The following is a 23985-nucleotide window of genomic DNA, read 5'->3' as shown; positions in this document are numbered from 1 at the left end:
GTGTTGAAGAGAAAGCCTTGATGGTATTGCTAATTGAAGCACCCGAAGATGAAAGTGGAACACTTACTAAAGTTACCACTTTTATAGAATTCTAAAGCAAGCGAGCACAACTTTTTCCTTTCAAGAGATTGTTCTTAGGCTTTCAACACCGTGATTAATCTGTGTACTATGTCACAATCTCTATTGCTTTTGATTTTATTACATAAACTGTGGTGTGTATACATATATTCTGCTGGGTATATAATTTTTATTTTTTGTGATTAACTGTTAATTCATTTATTTCTGCATAGGGATCTATACTTAATTGTTTAGGATTCTGCAAATTCTATTCCTGCGTCTTATTCAATGTTAATTATTGTACTTTATTCCAATTGTCTCTTTAATTATTGCCCATCCCTAGTCGCCTAGGAAAAAACTATCTAGACTAGGGAACAAACCCCTTTGATTTATAATTTAATATGACAAACTTATTTCTCGGGATCAAGGCTTTTGAAAGTCTAGAGTAGCCTTTTTCTTAAAAAACTACCAGCCAAAGGTTAAACTTTTTGTTTTTTGTTTTTTTCCCGGATAAACAAAGCTGTAACTTGTTTTATGAGCAAGGCCTACCTGTTCTGCATTCTCGGACACAAGTAGGCCAGAGAACAAGTTATTGGACTTAAGACAAACTTGTTGTTTGTCCTTTGTTGCTTTTGTTTGAATTTGGGAGTTGCAATAGACACCATTAAATCTTCTCAATCCATCAAAGACCCTGAATGCATAATATCCAATGGGAGTGCTTTCAGACTGGGTTCTTCAGCCCTGTAAATTCCACCAATCACTACTTCGGAATATGGTATAATAACATCTCTGTATTCACTGTCATATGGTAGCTAACAAACAGAAACCTCTCAAGTATTCTTCCAGGGTTATTTCTATATCTGAGGATGGCAATCTTGTGGTACTAAACGGACAGGAAGAGATTCTTTGGTCATCAAATGTTTCAAATTCTGTAACCAATTCAAGTGCCACTCTTTTGGATTCTGGAAACCTTGTATTGCAAGTTGATACAACAGGAATTATATTATGGGAAAGTTTTCAACATCCATCTGATTCCTTCTTGCCAAGAATGAAACTTAGTACTAATTTAAGGAAAGATGAGAAAGTGCAGCTGATATTATGGAAAAGCCCTTCTGATCCATCCATTGGAAGCTTCTCTACAGGCATTGATCCACTGAACATTCCTGAAGGTTTTGTTTGGAAAGACAGTCGCTCATATTGGCAAACTGGTCCATGGAATGGTCAGGTCTTCATTGGAATAAAAAACTGGAATCCTGTATATCATAATGGATTTAGTGTAGTTGATGACAAACAAGGAATTGTTTATGCAACTTTTGCTTATATGGACTTGTTACATTTGTCAAAATTTGTTTTGGATTCACAAGGAAATCTAGTGCAGACATATTAGGATGATGGGAAGGAGGATTGGAAGGTTGTGGGGTTAGCTCCAAAAGATAAATGTGATGTTTAGGGCACATGCGGTGCAAATGGAAGCTGTGATTCACTGGGTTCATCAATCTGCAGCTGTATGAGAGGATTTGAGCCCAAGATTATTGAGGAATGGAACAGTGGAAATTGGAGTAGTGGATGTGTGACAAGGAAACCATTGTAGTGTGAAAGGTTGAACAATAATGTTAAAGAAGGAAAAGCAGATGGGTTTTTCAGGTTGAAGATGGTCAAGGTGCTAGACTTTGCTCAGTGGTCATAAGGGACTAAAGACAATTGTCAAAAGCAGTGTTTGCAAAACTGTTTTGCATTGCTTACGCATATGATACAAGCATTGGTCGTATGTCATGGAGGAGAAACCTTGTTGACCTACAACAATTCTCGGTTGGTGAATCAGATATATATATTCATCTGGCCTATTTGGAATTTGGTAAGTTCATTTTGTTTTAAGAGTTAGTTTTTTTTTTCTTTCCTAATCTTATGCTTCATCCAGCAATTATTAGTCCGATTGTTTGTTTACCTAGTTATTTAGAACAAAAGCAATTGGATTTCAATATTTTTGAATTAAATTTCCATTGTCAGATTTGACTGAAGTAGTTTAAAACTTGTTCCTATACACACAAAAGGAGAGACATTTGAAAGTAATCATCACAACTACTGTGATTATTGGAGTGATTGCTATTGCCAGCACTGCATACTTATGGAGGTGGATGGCTAAAAAAAGGAGAGGTAATATGCCAATTAATTATCTACAGCGACTAGGAATTGCTAGATGGGTTAACTAATATTACATTTTGCAACAGCAATGAAAACAAAAGGCGACGAGAGTTTACTGTTTGACTACCTGAAAGATGTGAAACTACACGAGCTACCAACCTTTAATCTGGAAGAATTGGCAACTGCAACAAACAACTTTCATATGGCTAATAAGCTTGGACAAGGTGGCTTTGGTCCAGTCTATAAGGTAATGGTTGCTCATGTAGAGTTCATTTGTCTCTCTTAAATAGATATGTGTTGATATTCTTTAATTTTTCTTTTAGGGTAAATTGCATAATGGACAGGAAATAGCAGTGAAAAGACTATCTAGAGCCTTTGAATGAGGTAGGGGTGATTTCTAAACTCCAACATCGGTATCTTATTAGACTTCTTGGGTGCTGTATTGAGGGAGAAGTGAAGATGTTTATCTATGAGTACATGCCAAACAAAAGTTTGGAAGCAATTGTTTTTTGTTAGTTCATACACTTATAAATCTTGCATCAAGTTAGTTAGTGCCTTTAATAAAAAACTCACACAAATTTTAATAATAAGTTCTATTGTGCCAATTAGGTCACTTGAAGCATACTGTTGTGCTAACTTGCTCCAACTTCATTTCTCAACAATTTATCTTTTTTTGCATACAAGTTTACTCATACATTTTTATTTATTTATTTGGGTTACTATTAATTTAGATCTAGTCCACCAAAACCTCCTTAATTGGAGAAAACACTTCAACATTATTGAAGGAATTGGTCAAGGCCTACTAATCCAAAAATAGAGATCTAAAGGCATCTAACATCTTGTTAGATCAAGAGCTTAATCCAAAAATATCAGACTTTGGTACAACGAGAATATTTGGAGCCAATGATGATCAGACCAAAACTAAAAGGGTTGTCGGGACATAGATATTTGTTGAAATTTAATTTAAGTAATAGCATCACTTGTACTCAAATTATATGGATCTACTTTGTTGTTTAAATGCAATGGTTATATGTCTCTTGAGTACGCAATGCAAGGCTTGTTTTTAGAGAAATCAGATGTCTTCAGTTTTGTCATATTGTTACTAGAGATTGTAAGTGGGAGAAGAAGCACTAGCTTTTGCAATGATGAGCAATACTTGAGCCTCATTGGATATGTAAGTCTATCTAATTTAGAGCATTCACATTGGGAAAATTTTAGCCAAATTTTACTCAAAATTCCACTTTATCTATTTTATTTAGTCCATGTTTTACATGGTCAATTACCAATAAGATTGAACATTCTAGTTTTTGTATCTTTCAGGCATGGAAATTGTGGAAGGATGACAACAGTATGGCTTTGGTAGACCCAGCAATATGGGATCCATGCTTTCGAATGGAAATTTTGAGATGCATACATGTAGGACTCCTGTGCATGCAAGAATTGGCAAGAGATAGGCCAATTGTGTCTACTATTATTTCTATGCTTAATGGTGAGATTGTGGATCTTCCCACTCCGAAGCAACCTGCATTCATGGAAAGGCAGATTGCTTCAAATACAAAGCTTCCTCAACAGGACTGATTCTCTAATTACAAGGCCATAATAACACTCATGCCTTATTCAACACTCATGCTTGCACCTAGCGCTTATAAGGCATGAGTGAGGCATATCTCTTGCCGATGTGAGACTGCACTCAAAGTCTTCCCATACTTGGTACTGAGAACAAAACCGTGCGGGCTTGGCTCCCCAAAGTGGATAAACAGGTTGTGCGGCGGGTGAAAAATCTCCCCATAATAGGAATGTGGAGCCTTGAAGGATTTGGAGTCCAACTTAAGTGATCAGGGAAAGAGAGAAAAAGAAATCAAGCAAAGAGAGAGAGAGAGAGAGAGAAATATGACCACATAAAATGAGAAATTTAAAATAAGAATCCTGAGTTCAATCAATCGATCAATAGGGATAGTAACACTTTCATGACAAGTTTCCATCGATCGAAGGTTAATTAATACGGTACCACTTTCATGAAAAATAGAAAATCTCTATGAATTTTTTTATCAATTGAGAGTTAATCAAAAGCAATCAAAAAAAGAAAAAAATTCTGAAAAATATTCTGATTGATCAAAGAGCAATCAAGAATGTGCAAATTAGAAAAACGTAAAGTAGAATATGCACAAAAAAAAAAAAAAAAAAAAAAAGAACACAACAACAACAAAAACAAAAACAAACAAAATGCACATGTACCCGATATAGATTTCAATATGTTGAATATGCACATGTGAGTGAAGTCTCAAACTATTAAAAAATTTCATAATCATCTTCCTAACAATGGTTTTAGGAATCTACTCAAAAAAGTTTTCTCCTTGACCTTGCACAAGTTAATGATTCCATTTTTTCTAAATCTAAAATCATTATGCTAATACTTTCATCCATTTACCTTTCAAATTATTATTATCATTATGTTAAATTCAATGAGTTTTTAAGAAAGGAATATTCGACGCACTCTTCTCCAAATGCTTTATTAATTGCCTCAAGCTTGTTGCACAAGTAAATGAAGCCATTTCATTAGAATCCATAATTGTTACGAATTATACTTTCATCCATTTTCCTTTCCAATTATTTTGGAAAATTTTTAATAAGTTTATTTCTAATTTTTTAGCCCACCATAATTTCTTTCAAACTATTTTATTAGTTCCTCTACTTTATCCTTCTTCCATTGCACACAATTTATTGCTTCTCCAATTTAGTTAGGGTTTTTTCCCTTTGCAATTTTGGGATTTTGCCAACTAAGGTATTGACCTTCCACATTGATATACAACTAATAGTTATATTAATAAGTTAGTGAGATAAAAAAAAGATAAATAAGTAATATTTTAAATCACATAAAAAAAATATGAGATAAATTTTGAATTACCTTTCAAAACTCATTAAATTTGTTGTTCTTTGTGAGCTTTTATATATAAATATTAAATTAAATTTATTGAAATATATACACACACATATACACAAACTAGCTTATAACCCCATGTATATGCATGGATACACTCAAAGATATACAATAAGACGTATAATATAATTCTTATATATATAATTTAAATACTATTGATAGTCATATTTATATTTTATTAACTCTTTAAAAAAATTTGTAAGGATATTATTAGGTATAAAATGTGAATTGTCCATTTTTTTTAAATTATTGTGAAGCACTTTTTTATTTTTATGTTTCATTTATTTTAGACTCTTTGGTTTTTGTACTTAATAACTCACTTTGATGAATATTTATGATATGGTCCCACATTTGATTCTAAAATTAAGAAATAAAACTCTTTAAGAATAAATAATTTAGGACACATGGCACAAAATTGGAACTCTAATTTAGAATTCTAATTTGAGTTTTTCTCAACTTCACATATTATTATATAGATATGTATTCACTTATTAGCTTATAGTTTCTGTGGGGGTTTTTTCCCCGCACACTCGGCTCATTGCCCTCTTTGGGGAGTCAAGCCCACAAGGATTTGTCCTCGTCCCCGAGTGTGGTCTTTGGGATTTTCACCTCTTTGAGGCTTGACACCCTTAGTCCCACATCGGTTAAAGAAGCGCCCCACACATGCCTTATAAGCCCTTGGAGTAAGGCATGGTGTACCACTCAGCCACACCTTTAGCATTGCCTTTCTTTTAACTAGAAGCACAAAGACCACACATATGACAATCACCTTGAGAATGTTGCACCACCTTTTGTTTGTAGTATCAACTAATTGATTGCTTACACAAAGTAAAGGAATAGAAATTTAGAACCCTCAAAGTATAACTTTATTAAATTAATATGAAAGAGTTACTACAAGGTTATTGCAGTAGCACAAAATCAGCCTAGTGATTCTTTTCTCGATCTTGTTGAACAAGCAAATCATGTAATTTCCTTAAAATTATACTTTAATCCATTTGTTTTTCAAATTATTTTGAAAAAAAATTGACTCCATATTTTATCTTTCTTTCATTACACACATATTTTTGCTAGCTAAAATAGGGAGCTTCCACACAGATACACCATTAATAGTTATATAAATTAGTTAGTGGGAAAAATTGGGTAAATAAGAAGTAGAATTTTAAACCAAAGATAATAAAATTAATTTTAAATTACTATTCAAATATCATTAAATTTTTCTTTATAAATGTTTGTATAAAAAATTTTAAATTTAGTTATTAAAATATATAAAAATTCATCTAGTTGTTTTTCTCTAATAAATTATTAAATTTCTAAATTCAGTGTGAATTTTTGTGTTTATGCTTATGTTAATGTGCATTTGTGAGATAGATATATAGAGATATATATATATATATATATATATTCACACACTTTTGGCCTTGGCTTTTATTTTAAGCTAGTCGCAAACCTGTAACAACAAGCGTGTTTCGTAAGTATGAGGACACGATTCGTAACGACCCGTAATAGTGTTGGGTTCGCACGTAAAAAGGCTCAAACTATATCATTTATAGAGCGTGGGTTTGAAAGGCTAGGCCTCAGTCACAAGACGGTGGTTTTCCGTGATGTTCGCACATAATTAAATCGTGATCGCCATAGGAGTCTTTCTCCTGGAGGCGGGCTAGGAGGCTCTGGTTTTTGGCCATTTTTCCCTGCCTCTACTCTGGATCGCTTACTTTTCCTTTTATACTAGCATGTGTTCCTTATCCTTCGTCCACGTGTAGGATCGACTTTTTCAAGACTGATACTTGTCCCATCAGCCCCTATCTAGAGTGGTTCGGGGTGGTTGTAAAAGCTGGAGAGTATGGCTCTGTCAGGTGCAGAGTATTGAATGGCAGTAAGGGCAGCTTTCCCTGGTCGTTCTACTTTCCAAGTATCCTTCTCTATTGACCTAGATATTTTAGATTTTTTTTCAAGCTGTTCCTATACCGTTTTTGCCCTTCCTTCCAGTGAGACCTCGGACATGCCGAGGACTGAATCGTCCTGGGCTGTGTCCCAAGACTATTTTGCACTTGTATTCCCGATCCTGGGCTATAACCTTCCTCGGCTCGGGCCTTGAGCCCCAATGAATAAATGGGCCAGGGCCACAAATTATTGGGCCCCACAATAGCCCCTCAAAATCCTGCTGTCCGACCTCTTAGTCGGAGAGGAGGGTTTTGGTAATGCCAAGCCTTTATTACGGCTCGTTTAACTCTGTCCTTCATTAATGTTGGTGTCTCTTCATCTACCCAGGAAACATACCGAGCTATGAGACATTCCTCTGAATTCATTCACAATGCGTTCCTGCCATTTGATTATCCAAAACGTGCCTTTAATGATTTCCCTTTACGAGACCATTTAAATTCGACGGTTATTGGCGGTGTAGGGAAGTGGAACGGGTATATTCTCGTTTACAGATTTTCTTGGAAATCTGGACAGATTAAATACCTTCCGTTTTGCCCTTCATATAAGAAGAAAAGCAAGAGGTTATTTCTCTTGTACAGAGACCCTTTTAATCCTTCTGAAATCTGAAAACCCTTAGCCTCCTCCAGAATTTACTTTATCCGCTAGTTACACCTTAAATTGTGATACGTTCGAGATAGGAGTAAGTAATGAAGGAACCATACCCTTCCCAGAAATATCATGTTCTTATGAAGCTCAAGATGGCTCGGTCAGGGCAGGGATGGCAGAGACTCAAGATCCTTCTTACCCCCCTTTCAGCCAAAATCCGAAGCAGGGGCTCGTCGCGTCAAACTCTTGGCGCGACTGAGCTGGGGTCACCCATTATCAGTACCAGCCGCTCTTTTATGAGCATAGCTAACATGGCACTAGCGTGTTAGGAGTCAGGACTGACGCAGGGGCAAAGTATCCCTGCTTCTTCCTCTCTTCTTTCACTGGTGCCTCCTTTTGCCTCTCTTTCTTCTTCTTTCCACCACCAGATCCATCTTGGTGCTTTTCCTTCTTCCTCTTCTTCTCCTCTCCCACCAAGGAAGGTCCTCCTCTCAATATGGATGCTAATGGAGCAGAGTTTGGAAAGACTTGGGAGTAGAGCTTAAAAAGATTTCTGGCTGTTCGTTTGTTTTTTTGTTTTTTTTGTTTTAGTAACTCGTTTTCTATATAGGCTTGTTTAAGCCCTTCTTTGTACACTGTAATACCCCTTTATATTAATAAAAATCATCATTGCTTTATTTCGTATGTTCTATCTCTTCTTTTTGGAATGAATATGTAGTAAATAGACGCGCTACTTTGCGACTTCTTTATTATTTCTATATTTTGAATGATGCTTAGGGCCAAAATCCCAGTTAATAAAAAGATCTTGCTCTGTGCTTATTGAAACTATCCGACTTAATAATACTGAATCGAACAAATGATACTTAGGGCTGAAATCCTTATTAAGAAGAAAAAGGAAAGATATTATGATGAGCTTATTAGGGCTGTCTGGCACAATAACGCCGACCTGAGAAAACAATACTTAGGGCCGAAATCCCTTACCATGAAAAAAGACGTTATCATAAACTTACGAGAACTATTCTGCACAATAATGCCAACTTGAACAAATGGCACTTAGGGTCAAAACCCTTGCTAAGGAAAAGATGTTATTATGAACTTAATAGAGTTGTTTGGCACAATAATGCCGACCTGAGAAAACAATACTTACCTCAAAATAGCCGAGATGACAGCTGAGTGCTCGGTGCGGTGTAGGAGGTAATCATCCAAGGACATATAACCCAAAAATCAACAGCCCCTACAGGTTGCTGAGTAATAAGGTGTTTCATCATCTTCCTAATAACTTTCATAACTTTAACCTCTTCTGGTATTTGATCCGAGGATTCAGCAACTTAGAATTTTTATTAAGTAGTTGACCTTTCCATAGGTTTGAGTCCGAGGACCATGCAATACCTTGGTTCTGTCCAAAACTTGATAGATATTGATAAGTAGTTGGTTTCCCCATAGGTTTGAGTCTGAGGACCATGCAATACCTTGGTTCTGTCCAAAACTTGATAGATATTGATAAGTAGTTGGTTTCTCCATAGGTTTGAGTCCGAGGACCATGCAATACATTGGTTCTGTCCAAAACTTGATAGATATTGATAAGTAGTTGGTTTCCCCATAGGTTTGAGTCCGAGGACCATGCAATACCTTGGTTCTGTCCAAAACTTGATAGATATTGATAAGTAGTTGATTTCCCCATAGGTTTGAGTCCGAGGACCATGCAATACCTTGGTTCTGTCCAAAACTTGATAGATATTGATAAGTAGTTGGTTTCCCCATAGGTTTGAGTCTGAGGACCATGCAATACCTTGGTTCTGTCCAAAACTCAGTTTTTCTTCTAAGTAGTTGGTTTCCCCATAGGTTTGAGTCCGAAGACCATACAATACCTTGGTTCTGTCCAAAACTCAGTTTTTCTTCTAAGTAGTTGGTTTCCCCATAGGTTGAGTCCGAGGACCATACAATACCTTGGTTCTGTCCAAAACTCAATTTTTCTTCTAAATAGTTGGTTTCCCCATAGGTTTGAGTCCGAGGACCATGCAATACCTTGGTTCTGTCCAAAACTCAGTTTTTCTTCTAAGTAGTTGGTTTCCCCATAGGTTTGAGTCCGAGGACCATGCAATACCTTGGTTCTGTCCAAAACTCAGTTTTTCTTCTAAGTAGTTGGTTTCCCCATAAGTTTGAGTCCGAGGACCATGCAATACCTTGGTTCTGTTCAAAACTTGATATTTAATAAGTAGTTGGGGGAATTAACCCCTTGGCTATGGCATGAGACCTTGGTTTTAAGGGAATTAGCTCCTCGGCCAAGCTCCTAGAACCATCCGTGCGGCTGACGCTACGAAGCGTAGCCCCTAGTAAAGAAACATAGCCCCTAGTGGAACTTTATGCTAGAACACTACAACCGGCTGTTAGAAATGACAAGGGAACTGTCTCGACCTACCGCCTATACCAACACACAAGCCTTCCCACAGACGGCGCCAATTGTGAGGACACGATTCGTAACGACCCGTAACAGTGTTGGGTTCGCACGTAAAAAGGCCCAAACAATATCATTTATAGAGCGTGGGTTTGAAAGGCTAGGCCTCAGTCACAAGACGGTGGTTTTCCGTGGTGTTCGCACATAATTAAATCGTGGTCGCCATAGGAGTCTTTCTCCTGGAGGCGGGCTCGGAGGCTCTGGTTTTTGGCCATTTTTCCCCGCCTCTGCTCTGGATCGCTTACTTTTCCTTTTATACTAGCATGTGTTCCTTATCCTTCGTCTACGTGTAGGATCGACTTTTCCAAGACTGATACTTGTCCCATCAGCCCATATCCAGAGTGGTTGGGGGTGGTTGTAAAAGCTGGAGAGTATGGCTCTGTCAGGTGCAGAGTATTGAATAGCAGTAAGGGCAGCTTTCCCTGGTCGATATACTTTCTAGGTATCCTTCTCTATTGACCTAGATATTTTAGATTTTTTTCCAAGCTGTTCCTGTACCGTTTTTGCCCTTCCTTCCAGTGAGACCTCAGACATGCCGAGGACTGAATCGTCCTGGACTGTGTCCCAAGACTATTTTGCACTTGTATTCCCTATCCTGGGCTATAACCTTCCTCGGCTCGGGCCTTGGGCCCCAATGAATAAATGGGCCAGGGCCACAAATTATTGGGCCCCACAATAAGTATATGTGATTATTTTGTAAGGAAATAATAATAATATATATAATTTATTTTCTAAAATATTCGTAAAATCATATATTAGGATTAGAATTAGTCATCTGTAACAAAGTGTTTTTCTCATAAGAAAATTTTATTTTAAATGTATTAACCTATTAATTAAGAAATATTCATTTTATATATTCCTCTTTACCAAACCAACAGTGGGCAGTGATTTTTTTTTTTTTTTTTTAATAAACAATGTCATATAGCTTTCTTTTTTAAGTAATGAAATTTTGTGTTCTCTATAAATAAAAAATTATATATATTTTTTACTTTCTCTTAAATTAAAATTTTCATCTACTCTTATTATGATCCAATTCACTAGTGATAGAATATCCTGGGGATTTCCAATTATGATAGTAATGAGAAAATTAGAGTTTTCCCACCATTGAAAAAACTTCAACTTGTAGCCTTCTATTTTAATGTTAATTTTAATCCCAAACCAATCTATCTTTTTGAAGTATACAAAGTATGATCAAATCTTTTCTTGAATACATTATTTATCTCAATAAATTCATAAATATATACCAAATCAAAACATACCCAAATGAAGATGCTTTGTAAACAAACAAAATATCATATCAAGTGTCACTTAACAACGATTAATTTGACCAATTAGGAAAAATTTTGTTGTTGATAATCTATTGAGATTATTTACTCTATAGAAACCACAAATTCATCCACCCAAAAAGATACTCTAATAAACAATTATTAGTAAAATATCATAATTAAGTTTCTATATACATCATAACTAGTCTCTAAGCATGCGCTTAAGTGTGTACTTAGAGGCTCTTCTATTTTCTAAATATAAATAATATTTATTTATCATAATTTAGGGTTACTACATTTTTCAATCACCAAAATACCCAGGAGTGTGATGAGATTTATATACGAAAAAATTATTTCACCCAAAAACGCATGTGTAAACACATGCTTAAAGGCTAGTATTCCTAACATCTCTCATTTATTAGAGCAGATCATAAATTCATTTCAAAAAAGTACAACTGTTCGATAATCATGTTATTTGGACTTACCATTTCTTGAAATACATAAATTTAAAACTTATGGATATAACAAAATTTCACAATAATTTGTTAAGCCTAGTCAATGAATTGAACACCCACTTCTAATATAAAAGTTTATTAATTGTGATGACCTGACACCTTCACATATTATCATATTTTGTTGTGCGCTTAAAACAACTGTGACATTTAAAAAAATTTAATACAATATTTTAGCTAGTGTTGTAAAACTATAATATAATTGTATAAAATATATTCTTTCACTAGTGTAGCTTAATTGATCCCCAAGTATTGATATAGAGTATTAATTCTTTTTATTGGCTCTTACGTTTTCGTGTGTTCTTTATGGGACTTATCTAGTTATTTATACATATATTTAATATTGTAAAAAAAATTATGAATAAAAAATAAGTAAGAAAAATAATGATTATGTGACTAATGATGTGGTAAATAAGGTGGTCCAACAGGAACTTAACAACAATAAAATATTAATATATACACACTAGAAGTTGACCACTCACATGATCATCATATTGAGAATATTGGGCAACAAAAGTTCTTTCCAAATGTGTTCAAGAGAGGCATGGCCGAGTAAAAGTTCCAATTCCAAAATAGTCCCTAATGGTAAATTCCAGCAACTGTACCGGATACTCTAGGTAAAGGAACAATCCTCTTCATTTCATTATAGAAACAGTAGCCTTGCCTTCGGAACCTTAAAATTAGCTTGGGACTTTTTTTCTGATGAAAAAAAAAGAGTGAAGTTCCCCCAAAAAGTTATAGCAAATAAAAACAATATAATATAACACAAATATTTGTCTCCAATGTCAAAGCAAATGCAATGTAAAATTCGTCCAAAATTATACTCCAAAAAAATTATGGACTTTATGAAGATATATTGATGCCTGTTAATCATGTTAAGAGAAACTTTATTACCACACAAATTTTCTGGGTCAAAATAAATTATGATATAGCAATTAGACCAAATTTCTCATTGGCAACAGCAGTTTGTAGAAATGACAAAGGTGAAGTACTGTTTGGACACTCGTCTTTTAGCCCTGAAACTTTCTGTCCAGCAAAATTTCACTTATGTTCAATATGAAGGTGATTCGTTGGCAGTAACAGAAGCTCTAGCTCCAAAATACTGCTTCTGCTACCTCTACACCAAATTTTGAATATTGTAAATGAATCTTTAAGATGTCTCTCTTGGTGGGATTTTTGATTGCGAAATGTTAACGAATAATCTAAGGGCATTTGTTAATGAACTAATTTAGAAAAGTTTTTATGAAAAAAAAATAATAATATTTTGACAGATTTTTTTATTTCTCATAAAAATAATATCATAACACAGCCTATTTGTTTTGTACTCGGAACCTGGATTTTTGGGCTCACAATGTTGCTTATTGGACATCCTTTTTGCAATATGGATGGGCCTTTAACGACCCCCAACCTCCTTGCTTGGGTTTTCTGCCCAAATGGTAAAAATGGTTTAGAGGCCCCACTTTCTTCGTAATGCAAGTATTCTTCATTTAAAATATAAAAAAAGGGGTAATAATCGCCTTTATAACTCAAACCTACTAGTCACTAAAAGTATCAACAAATTGGATTTTCTAAAGCTGGTTGATATTTTCAGAAGAACCAAAAGAGAAAATTTATTGAAGAATATTTAACCATTGATTGCCATAATACATGCAAACAATTTTCCTGAAAAGAAAACACAATTGCACCGCCCCAACCCCTACAGAGGGGGAAAAAGGCATGAAAAAAAAAAAATAAAACCATTGTTGTCTTATTAAGGTCATTTTCGTAACGGTTATTCCAGAAATATTTTATTATGTCGACTTTAAATGGAGATAACATTGTGGCTTTCCATCTATTTCAGGCAAATATTTTATATTTCATATGACTTTTCAGAAATAAAAGCAGGCCCTTATCGACAAACTCTATGCCTACCATGTAATTTTATCATATGTTGCGCTAATTGATAAACTCTATGCCTACCATGTAATTTTACCAAACCGAAGTTTTATATTATTACCCCCCCCCCCCCCCCCAAAAAAAAAAAAAAGATTAATATTTAGCTAAAAAAAAATTCTAGCTCATTTAGCATAGGAAATTAAGGACAATATATTTGAAATTTGTCAAAAATGAACCTAATTTCCTGTCAAATTTTTCTAACGATTCCAAATTTCCGATGCAAATTAGTATTGATTGGATCGGTATGGTGGGTTACGATGTCAATATAGATAGGAGTTAGCTTGGAGTAGGTGTCAAGGGAGAAAAAGAAAAGAAAAACTATATATTTTGTTTCGACGTGCTAAAATGACATTTATGTTAATTTTAATGTTTCATTTTCAATTGGATTTCAATTAGTTTAAATATTAAATTTTTTTTTTTTGTTACTGTCCAATGGTAATGCTAGGGTGATATTACAAGTTTTATTACATTAAGCTTACAAATTGATTTGAAACCAATTTAAAGAAACAATTCAAACCTCGCATAGTTTGAAGTTTGAACCTTGCATAGGTTGTTAAAGCCCACAACACATTTATTGCAACATTAGTTTGCAAATTTTATATAGCAAAACTATATAACTTGTAGTACCTTTAGTAGTATATTTTATTATTGAATAAAAGATCTAAGATTCAAACCTTGTATATACCAAAAATTGATTTTTTTTTTTTTTTTTTTTTTTTTTTTTTTTTTTTTTTTTTTTTTTTTTTAAGAAACCAGACCAATGAACATCACAAAAAACAAGGGGAGCAATGTCGGCAGGTAGGTCTTCCAACCACACCTAAAGCCCCAAACAAGAACTAGCTTTCTTTGCTAAAGCATGAGCAACAGAATTACACACACAACTAACATGAGTAAAATCAATACACTGAAAAGTAGAGGCTTGAACATGAATATCATCTAGATAATAAAAAATAATAAAAATTGATTGATATATTTGTTTGATGATAAAAAATAATCACTATAAAATTGGTACTATAAGTTAAAATTCTATCATATCCCAAATAAATAAATAAAACCTTACTTTCCTTTTTGAATTCGTTTATTTTTTTTGGTTGGAGTTCAAGCTCAGTATGATAGTAAAAGTAATAATGATTTGTGGTTCTTTTATAAACTACCACTTATCTCTAAAACTTAACTATATGTTTCTCACATTGAATTCTAACATCTTGAACTTCTGAATAGGACATAGGACAAAAAAAGTATTGATAAATTTCCACCTACCCTAAAAATGTATGCTTATGAAAAATAATGAATTTAGACACTTTAACTATATTTTCAAAGTGGGTGCAACTGCTGGAATTTCGGAAGTTGCAAGTTGCGACCCACGCTAAACTTACAATCGGAGCTACCGACCAATGGGAAAAAGAGGGGAAACTACATTGGAGCACAAAAGAAAAACAAGAGAGTAGCTAGGCATCTCTATTGCAGTCAAAGTAAAGAGACAAAAGTCTTTGGTTGATTTATCAAGTGGCCCTCAGTCCTCTCATCGCATTGGTTGTGAAGTCACGACAAGGAAATAGGAAGTGGGAACTAATCAAAAAAATCACATTTTTCAATTAGAAAGTACCTACTCAATAATCACCATCTTCCTCAACGAGTAAAGCAAGTGTTGCAGCAATATGGCTGTATCTGTTTAGGAATAATTTATTAAGTTTTTTGTTAAATTTTTTTTACTGAAAGTGTGTAACAGTGTACTAAACTAAAGTATACTTATATTTCGAAAAATTAAAAAAAAATTAAAAAATTGTAAATAAAAATTAAAAGTTAAAAACTAAGTTTATAAGTTCTAGCTAAACTGATTATATAATATATATATATATATATATATATTTTTTTTTTTTTTTGAGAAAGATATATATATATATATATATATTTGATTAATTTGAACCCCCATCTACAAAATAGAACCTTGCTATTTATTTAATTGACTTCACTTCCCTCATCTTCATCACCTATTGCTTTGATCTTGCATAGCTATTGCTTACTAACATTAAAAACTCATAAAATTGCATGTGTGTCTCGTTTATTTCTTATATCTCTATTGTTGAATTGAGAGGCAAGTCAAATATGCTAGTCTTTAAGTAATACTTTTCTTTTGTACTTTCCTATTCATTCGCATCTCAAATCCCAACCCATATGAAGCATGTTGGAGACCCACATGATGGGAGTCTCCTAACTACTACTTTTTGGTTCTTCCTAATTAAGCAGGAAGCCGTGTTGTTGTATGTCGGCAATACGGGGTGTCCTATGCATATTTATTTGATTGGACACTAGCTATCAAATGGGATCAACCTATTATTTATTTAACGAGAAATGTCATGTCTATAATATTTTTATCACTGTAATATTTTTACGACACTTTCTAAGTAGCAGATTGTTATTGGTTATAATTTGTGAATAAAAAATAAATTTTGATAATGGGTTTAAATTTTAAATTTGAACCAATAACAATTTACCATGTAGAATATATTGTAAAAAAGTTATAAGAATATTATGAACGTAATACTTCTCTTATTATTTAATTGACGTCGTTGTCTTTACCACCCAATTGCTTAGATATTGGATAGCTTGCTTGTTAACATAAATAAAAATAAAAAATAATTGTGTAACTCATTTATTTCTTATATATCTATTCTTGAATATAGATCTAGAAACAAGTCAATATGCAAGTCTTTAAGTAATACGTTTCTTAAACCTAACCCATATGAAGCATGTTGAAGACCCAACATTGAAGTCTCCTCTTCAAAGCCGTGTTATTGTATGTTGGCATGTTCCACCATTAATTAGAACCCTATGGTTTATACTTGAAAGCTTTGTTTAAGAGTTTAGATGTAATATGCGAGTTAATTAACAATAAAATAGTGGGTTTAGGACACCTGATGAGTAGTAATGCAGTGAAGTGCACCTACTGCTATTTCCTTTTCTCATACTTTCTTTTTATGGTGGGAATGATAAAAAAAGCAAGTGGGTAGATGAAAAATGAAAGAATGGAAAATGACATTTTTCTCAAAAGAAATATAGTATAATAAATAAATATTTCTTTCTTTTGTTTGTAAGAAGAGAGAGATGAGATGACATGAAAAGTGTTCTACATTGAATTACCATTTCACTTTTAAGTATATATTAAAAGATAAATGGGTATAAAGTAATCATGATTTAGTTTATTTTTACAATGGGAGGATGGTATTTGAATTTAGACGTCTCCATTAGAATACTAAAAAGTGTCATTTGAGTTACAAAACTCTTAGCAACATGATTTATTTCTCAATACTCATTGTTTTCAAAACAGTACTCCAATATTAGTAACTATCGAAATATTTTGTTCTTCCAACAAAAATTATAAAATATTTCAAATTAATACTAACAACAACTTTGTCGACTAGCATTTCGGAGGTAGCACAAGACTATTAGCTTACTCCTAACTTAATATGTTATTGACTCAACTCATTTCCTTACTTTGATCATTTGATCTCACAACATTCCACCCCTAGTCTTGAAGGGCATAAAACAATTTACACGCCTGCAAACCATTTTTTCATGGTCAAACCGAGAATTTTAATTGAGACAAACACTTGAAAATTCAAAAAATTTATTACAGCAATTCAAACATAGACGGCATAATTGCTAATTTCTTTATACATTATTCTTTTCTTTTATTACAACCCTGCAACCAAATAAGAGAATGAGCATCTACTCTCCTCTCCTAACTTTTACATTATTAAAACATCCAAACAAAAAGAAGAAATGTCTATGACCATTTTCCGCTCCTCTAACTTCCCCTTATTCCTTTTCCCTTTCTCCAACCTAGTTTTTTTTTTGCGAAAAGCACCTTTTAGTCCCTACATTTTTAGGCTATTCCCATGTTAGTCCCTACATTTTATTTTTACCGCTTTTAGTCCCTATCTTGAAAAACGCTTCTTGTTTTGGTCCCTGCCGTTACATTAGAAACGGAAAAATCTGACGTGGCAAACAGTAGAAATAAATAATAATAAATTAATATCCACGTGGCCTAAATTAATAATAAAAAATGTTTTTTGACATTAAAAAATGTCACGTCAGCATCTAAATTAAAAAAATTAATTTATTAATTTTAACTAAATAAAAAAAATTAAAAACAGAATTAAAAACTAAAAATCATATAAATTGAGATTGAAGGGTGTTTTGAACAAGAACAATAAGAACACAAACCCAGAAATTTAAAATTAAAAAAAAAAATAATAAAAAACAAAACCCAAAAACATTTTCAATTGAAGAAAATCTTTGAATCTCAGAGATCAGTGTGACCTTTGCGGTATTGATTTGATTTTGATTAGTGAAGTCGGCGATCTCAGCGGTGCAAATCTGATCGGAGGGAGAGAGAGAGAGAGAGTGACTGACTAACTGAAAAAGACACGAAACGATGCCGTCACACACAGATCTGGATCGTCAGATTGAGCATCTGATGGAGTGCAAGCCGTTGCAGGAGGCAGAGGTGAAAACACTTTGCGATCAGGCGAGGGCGATTCTCGTTGAGGATTGGCACGTATAGCCGGTGAAGTGTCCAGTGACGGTTTTCGGTGATATCCATGGCCAATTCTACGATCTCATCGAGCTCTTTCGGATAGGAGGAAATGCTCCCGATACCAATTATCTCTTTATGGGCAATTATGTAGGTCAATATGACACAGTTTTTAGCCTTTTTTTTTTTTCCAATTTTCCTTTGAATTTTGCTTTAGATGCATTTAATTTATTTGGTTTTTTCATTTTTTTTTTTTTGAAAAAATGTGCTTTTTAGCTATTGAAATTTTGAAGAAGAAATGTCTTAGACCTATTTATGGTTGAATATAAATGTATATTGGTCCAAAATGTTTTGGGTTTTGTTTTTTGTTTTTTTTTTTTATTTATTTATAAATTTCTGGGTTTGTGTTCTTGGATCTAGATTTGTATTCTTATTGTTTTTGTTCAAGACAACCTTAGATCTCAATTCATATGATTTTTAGTTTTTAATTTTTTTTATTTTGTCAAAATTAATTTTTTTAATTTAGATGCTGATGTGGCATTTTTTAATGTCAAAAAACATTTTTTATTATTAATTTAGTCCATGTGGACATTAATTTAGTATTATTTATTTCTACCGTTTGCCACATCATTTTTCTCCATTTCTGATGTAACGGCAAAGACCAAAACGGGAAGTGTTTTTCAATATAGGGACTAAAAGCGGTAAAAATAAAATGTAGGGACTAAAATGAGAATAGCCTGAAAATGTAAGGACTAGAAGGTGTTTTTCGCCTTTTTTTTTTTTTTTTTTAACAAATGAGAGTGTCCAAATCATTTCGAATATCTAACTATTCTCTTGAGTATATGCAGTCTCCCATCCCACCAACATAATGTTTTTTCCCTTCTTCTTTTTCCTCCAATCATATTGTTAAGGTCATGTACACTGCTTTTCGCCTTTTTTTTTTTTTTTAATAAACAAATGAGAGTGTCCAAATCATTTCGAATATCTAACTGTTCTCTTAAGTATATGCAGTCTCTCATCCCACCAACATAATGTTTTTTCCCTTCTTCTTTTTCCTCCAATCATATTGTTAAGGTCATGTACACTGCTTTTCACCTTTTTTTTTAATATAACAAATGAGAGTGTGTTCAAATAATTTCGAATATCTAACTATTCTCTTGAGTATATGCAGTTTCTCATCCCACCAACATAATATTTTTTCCCTTCTTCTTTTTCCTCCAATCATATTGTTAAGGTCATGTACGCTGCTTTACCAAACACGTTCATTTTACACGGTAACACTTGAGTACGGAATGGGAAAATTACATAATTATTTGCTGCCTCTCAAAAAATGCAGACTAAACGTGCCCAGTTTCCCTGTACATTTTTGGACTCTAACGCGACAACGTAAGCCCATGTGGAAGTAAGGGCTATAGAGGAAATTTAAGTAAGCAAACCTTCCATGATAATTCTAGATACAATCCCGATTTGTGGTTCTTTTATAAACTGCCACTTATCTCTAAAACTATTTACTATATGTTTCTCACATTGAATTCTAACATTTTGAACTTCTGAATAGGATAATAGGACAAAAAAAAAAAAGTATTGATAAATTTCCATCTATCCTAAAAATATATGCTTATGAATAAATAATGAATTTAGTCATTTTAAGTGTGCATTGGGCATTGGCTTAAAAAGCCAGTTTTTTTTATGTTCAACGTATTTTTGCTATTGTTCATGGGTTTCAGTTTTCACTGCACTTTTTGATACTATTTATAGATCCTATTATACTATTTTAACTACTTTTTAGCTTTATTTACAATATTTTTAATAAAAAAAATTTAATTTCAACTAAATTTAGTACCAAACAAAGACTAAGTCTTTAACTATTCAAAGTGGGGGGCAACCGCTAGAATTTTAGAAGTTGCAAATTGCGACCCACGATAAACTTGCAATTGGAGCTACCGACCAATGGGAAAGAGTGGGGAAACTACCTTGGAGCACAAAAGAAAAACAAGAGCGTAGCTAGGCATCTCTCTATCAAAGAAATTCATAACCATTGCAGTCAAAATAAAGAGACAGAAGTCTTCGATTGATTTATCAAGTGCCCTCAGTCTTCATCACATTGGTTGTGAAGTCACGACAAGGAACTAGGAAGTAGGAACTAATAAAAAAGAATCACATTTTTCAATTAGAAAGTATCTACCCAGTAATCATAAACTTCCACGAAAGGTAGAGCAAGTCGTGCAGCATATGGTGTGTCGTTTGAGAAGAGTTTATTTAATTTTTTGTTAAAATTTTTTTATTGAAAAGGTGTGAAAGTGTGCTAAAGTACTATATTTATACGAGTTTTAAAAAATTAAGAAAAAAAATTAAAATTTTAAAAAGTTGTATATAAAAATTAAAAATTGAGTTTGTAAGCTTTAATTATATATATATATATATATATATATATATATATATATATATAGTGATTTGAACCCCCATCTACGAAATAGAACCTTGCTATTTATTTAATTAACTTCACTTCCCTCATCTTCATCACCTATAGCTTTGATCTTGCATGGCTATAGCTTGTTAACATTAAAAACTCATAAAATTGCATGTGTGTCTCGTTTATTTCTTTTATCTCTATTGTTGAATAGAGAGGCAAGTCAATATGCTAGTCTTTAAGTAATAATTTTCTTTTGTATTTTTCGATTCATTCTCGTCTCAAATCCCAACCCATATGAAGCATGTTGGAGACCCACATGGGAGTCTCCTTACTACGTACCACTTTTTAATTCTTCCTAATGAGGAAGCAGGAAGCCGTGTTGTTGTATTTCGGCAATACGGAGTGTCCTATACATATTTATTTCATTGGACACTAGCTATCAAATAGGATCTTCCTATTCATTTATTTAACTATAAATGATAAATCTATAATATTTCTATAACATTTTTAAAGTGACAAATTGTTATGGGTTATTGTTGATAGATAAAAAAGTAATATTTGAAGTGGGTTCAATTAGAACCAATAACAATTTATCATCTAGCATATTTTGTAAAAGTATTATGAAAATATTGTAAATATTACACTTCTCTTATTATTTAATTGACTCGTTGTCTTTACCACCCAATTGTTTTGATATTGGATAGGCATCGCTTGTTAACATAAATAAAATAAAATTGTGTAACTCATTTATTTCTAATATATCTATTCTTGAACATAGAGACAAGTCAATATACAAGTCTTTAAGTAATACTTTTCTTAAACCTAACCCATATGAAGCATGTTGGAGATCCAACATTGGAGTCTCCTCTTCAAAGCCGTGTTATTGTATGTTGGCATGTTCCACCATTAATTAGAACCCTATGGTTTATACTTGAAAGCTTTGTTTAAGAGTTTAGATGTAATATGCGAGTTAATTAACAATAAAATAGTGGGTTTAGGACACCTGATGAGTAGTAATGCAGTGAAGTGCACCTACTGCTTTTTCCTTTTCTCGTACTTTCTTTTTTTGGTGGGAGTGATAAAAAAATAAGTGGGTAGATGAAAAATGAAAGAATGGAAAATGACATTTTTCTCAAAAGAAATATAGTATAATAAATAAATGTTTCTTTTTTTTGTTTTTAAGAAGAGAGGGATGAGGGGACATGAAAAGCATTCTAATTAACATTTCACTTATAAGTATATATTAAAAGATAAATGGGGATAAAGTTGTCAAATATCATGATTTATAGGATCTGTTTGTGATCCATTTATTTTGCTGAAATTAAAAACTTTTTGCTGAAAGTACTGTAGGTAAAGATAAAAGTTAGCTAAAATAGTACAATAGAACCCATAAATAGTACCAAAAAATGCAGTGGAGCCCATGAATAATAGAAAAAATAAGCTGAATAGTAAAATAAGCTGTTTTTTTTTTCTTTTTTTAATTTAAAGCCAACACACACTTAGTTTATTTTTATAATGGGAAGATGGTATTTGAATTTAGATGTCTTCATTAGAATACTAAAAAGTGTTATTTGAGTTACAAGACTCTTACCGACATTATTTATTTCTCAATACTCATTGTTTTCAAAACAATACTCCAATATTTATAAGTATTGAAATATTTTGTTCTTCCAACAAAAATTATAAAATATTTCAAATTAATACTGTAACAACAACTTTGTCGGAGGTAGTACAAGACTATTAGCTTACTCCTAACTTAAAATGTTATTGACTCATTAACTCATTTCCTTACTTTGATCGTTTGATCTCACAACATTCCACCCCTTGAAGGGCATAAAACAATTTACACGCCTGCAAACCATTTTTTCATGGTCAAACCGACAATTTTAATCGAGACAAACACTTGAAAATTCAAAAAATTTATTACAGCAATTCAAACATAGATGGTATAATTGCCAATTTCTTTATACATTATTCTTTTCTTTTATTACAACCCTACAACCAAATAAGAGGACGAACATCTTCTCCTCTCTCCTCTTCTTTTAAATTATTAAAACATTCAAACAAAAAAGAAGGAATGTCTATGACCATTGTCCGCTCCTCTAACTTCCCCTTATTTCTTTTCCCTCCCTCCAATCTAGCTTCTTTTCTTTCTTTTTTTTAACAAATGAAGGTATTCAAACCTCTTTAAATATCTAACTATCTTTTTGAGTATGTCCAGTCCCATATCCCATAAACATAATGTTTTTTACCTTCTTCTTTTTCATCCAATCATATTGTTAAGGTCATGTACAGTGCTTTACCAAACACGTTCATTTTACACGGTAACACTTGTGTACGGAGTGGAAAAATTACATAATTATTTGCTGCCTGTCAAAAAATGCAGACTAAACGTGCCCAGTTTCCCTGCACATTTTTGGACTCTAACGCGGCAACGTAAGCCCATGTGTAAGTAAGGGCTATAGAGGAAATTTTAGTAAACAAACCTACCATGATAATACTAGATACAATCCAGTACTGGGTTCTTTAGATTCCCTTATTTAGGTCCATTCCAGGCATTACAGTCCAAATCCAGTACATAAAATGGTCAAACTTATTTATAATTTAAAGGTAACTTAATAACTGTTCTCTTTAATAATTCTATGATAAAATTAAGGACTAGTCTATCACGTGGGCTGTAGTTCAAACCTAATTCTTTATTCTTTCTTTATCAAGCAACTAGGTAGAAAGTATTTTCAATTCCACATGGGATGGGGTCCAATTTGGTGTTCTTCTGGAAAACTCTAAAAAGCATGCTGACAGTAGCATCCATTTTCTTTTATTAGTTTTGTTTAACAATGAAACACAAATTTTTTTTTTGGTAAAACATTATCATACTTCTAATTTTATTTTTCCTTCTTTTTGTGTTCTCAAACAGAACCATGAACCATGAACAGGTTGTGTTGAATCGAGTGGTTACTTTTTTTTTCTTTTTTCTTTTTAGGTTTTCTTTTAGATTTTCATTCTTTTTTCTTTTTAGGTTTTCTTTCAGATTTTCAGGTGAAAATCTAAAAATCTAATTAGGGGAAAAAGGGAGATTTACCACTGCTTAGTTTTTAGAAGTTAAAAATAAATAAATAAACTGAATCAATCTCATATTAAATGGTACCTTAGAAGAGATAAATGTGACCAATATGTTTTTAGTGCAAAATTTTGATTCAGCTCC

The sequence above is a fragment of the Quercus lobata genome, chromosome 5 (assembly GCF_001633185.2).
Source record: "Quercus lobata isolate SW786 chromosome 5, ValleyOak3.0 Primary Assembly, whole genome shotgun sequence".
NCBI lineage: Eukaryota > Viridiplantae > Streptophyta > Magnoliopsida > Fagales > Fagaceae > Quercus > Quercus lobata.
The sequence above is the reverse complement of the archived record's forward strand: the minus strand, read 5'-3'. Positions refer to the sequence as shown.